Source organism: Pistacia vera, unplaced genomic scaffold (genome assembly GCF_008641045.1).
Source record: "Pistacia vera cultivar Batoury unplaced genomic scaffold, PisVer_v2 Contig320, whole genome shotgun sequence".
NCBI classification, from domain to species: Eukaryota; Viridiplantae; Streptophyta; class Magnoliopsida; order Sapindales; family Anacardiaceae; genus Pistacia; species Pistacia vera.
In genome coordinates this window covers 921,442-924,118 of record NW_022196136.1, presented here as the reverse complement: position 1 = coordinate 924,118, position 2,677 = coordinate 921,442, and positions in this window count along the sequence as shown.

The following is a 2,677-nucleotide window of genomic DNA, read 5'->3' as shown; positions in this document are numbered from 1 at the left end:
ATTATGGGTGAATCAAGGAGTCTTTTTTAGTCTTTCTTTCTGTCATCTAATCAATAATGAGATTTGGTAAATAGTATGCTTGAGCATCCTAAAAACTGTGTTTAAAACGAGCAGTAAGGCTGCACAGTTCCAATACTTATTTTTACTCAGTTTTTTTCAGCTTATATTGTTTATCGATTATGGGTGAATTGAGGATTCTTTTTTAATCTTAACAAAGAATAGTCAAAGATTGAGAAGGCGCATGGCCTGACCTTACACCCGCACCTATATATAGCATATGATCAAAATTGGGAACAGGCATATTAGGTGGAAGATTCCTAAATGGTAACTCAATATTAATAAACTAAATAACTTGCCTTATAGATGGTCTTTGATTATGATCCGGGTGAGCACACGACAACCTGATGATCATCAAACACTCCATCTATTTCACATCAAAATTCATACATAATTTCTTATCAGCAATATCCCTCATAAACCCTTTATAAACTCCACCAAATCCCCCATGTTCTAAGTTCTTTTCATCATTGAAATCATTTGTTCTGCCTGCCAAGTCCATATATGAAAAATTCTTAGGTCTGGTTCCTCTTTCTTCCTACCAAAGCCAGGAAGTCACACTAAAACCGGCACAACAACAAAAATACCTACTCCAATACCCAATCCCAATCGCAATGTGAGTCCTGTTTGGTTTTCTCTTCTATCAGGTATTATTGGATTGGTTAAATTGTCATCAGCTTCTAATCTTGAACTAAACTCCCACAAATTAAAGGTCTGGATTGCTGAGTTGTTCACATTCGCCACTAAGAAGCCGAAAGTAACCAACTTGGGTAAATAAAGCCTCAAATCAACTTGATAATAAAGGTGCAGCATCACTAAGGCATTATTTATAAAGCTAGAAGATAACACTGAAATTTTATGTACTAGAATTATAATTAATCCATGCATCATTCCTTCTCCTACCTCTTACATCACTCCATCATGCCACATTGTTCAAAGATTTCACAGAATCGATATTAATACCCATATGATCACCGGGTGGATCATAATAGTTGTGGAAGATATCAATTTCAATTGCAATGAATGGATTGGAAGTTGAATTTAATCTCTCAGAATCAACTGTAAGACCAAGAGACCTGTCTCTTGTGGCATCCGAAGGAATCCTTGAACCTTGAGGAGCGAGGAAGAAGGCCATCCCATCTCCTTATTGGCTTTTGTTTTGAGAATAAAAAATTAAAAAAAAATGGAATGAGTTGTGAAATCAGTGAGATTTCCCGATGCTTTATCCAAAGGCGCATTGGTTTAAAGTGTGTGGCTCGACCTAAATAGCACTTTCTATGGCTATTTGGATAACCTGGTTTTATGGAAAAGCTCTCTCATATGTTATGTTATTGTCATTAAAAATGAAACTAGAAAATTTGAAGGATAAACCAATTGCCAATGGGAATTTTTGAGACAACAAAATTATTATCAAAAAAGAAACAATAATAAGGAGGCCTGCTATTGTCGTAAATTGACATTTTTGGTATAACATTGGTTTGCTTCAAAACTGCCAAGCTTTAATTTGAGTTTCAATTGGTAAAGTATATTTTCAAATGGTTCAGCAGCCTTTCTATACTTGAGTCGACTATATAGCATAAAAGAGAGTCCAAGAGTTAGTCAAAGTCAAAAGAAAGGAACTTAAAAGGAAAAACAGAACAGGATGAATTATTGTTTCAATGTAGGCTGAACGACATGTTCCCACCCAAAGTTTGCCCTAATGACAATTTACTATCCAAACAGTTTCAGAAAGACAATTACCCACTTTCTGTTAGTATCTGTCCATCAAGTTTAACTTAATTGTAACACCCACATGCATGGAGGTACGTAATTCAATTTATGTTTTTATACCTCCTAGTTAATTTTTGTTAAAGTTACTTTGAGAAAATGTGAAGAAAGTGCCTTAAACTTGCATTAAGGGTATAATGGTCTTTTCATTCAAAATTAGTTGAAATTGTGGGGAGTGAATGTAATAAATATGAGGGCATTATGGTAATTGACTAAGGGACATAGATGAAATTTTAACGAAAGTGCAAGGGCAAAATGGGAAACTATATATATAATTTTTTATGTTATATCAATATGCATGCCATTTTCACCTCCATATTCTCTCAAGCTCTTTAATTTTTCTTCAAAGAAAATTCATAGATTTTGGGTACTTTTGGGTGGATTTTCAATCCTAAGCATCTTTAGGTAAGATCCTTGTACTAAGAAGTGAGTTTTAATTTTTAAAGTGTTGAATTTTGATTTTTTATGTTCATAGGATTTAAGAGAAAGGGAGTTGGATCCAAGAAAGTTTTTAAAGTGTTGGATTGCTCTTGTATAAGGTAAGTAAATCCTACCCCAAGTATGATTTAAGTTATGTTGTGTAGAGAATTTCTTTCATGTATACACATATATTATATGTAGAATTGTTTATGGATTTGGTGTTGAATGATGATTATAAATTATCCATGAGAAGTTGTGTTGATGTATTAGATGTTTGATGAATGTTTGGATGAAATTTGGAAGGATTGGAGTGGAAATTTTGGAGTGTATATTTTGGGCAGATTTGGTGTTGAATATGGAGGGTTTAATTCCCACTTTTTGGTGGCTTAGAAAAGAGATAGAAATGTAGCCAAATTAGGGTTCCTTTATGCAC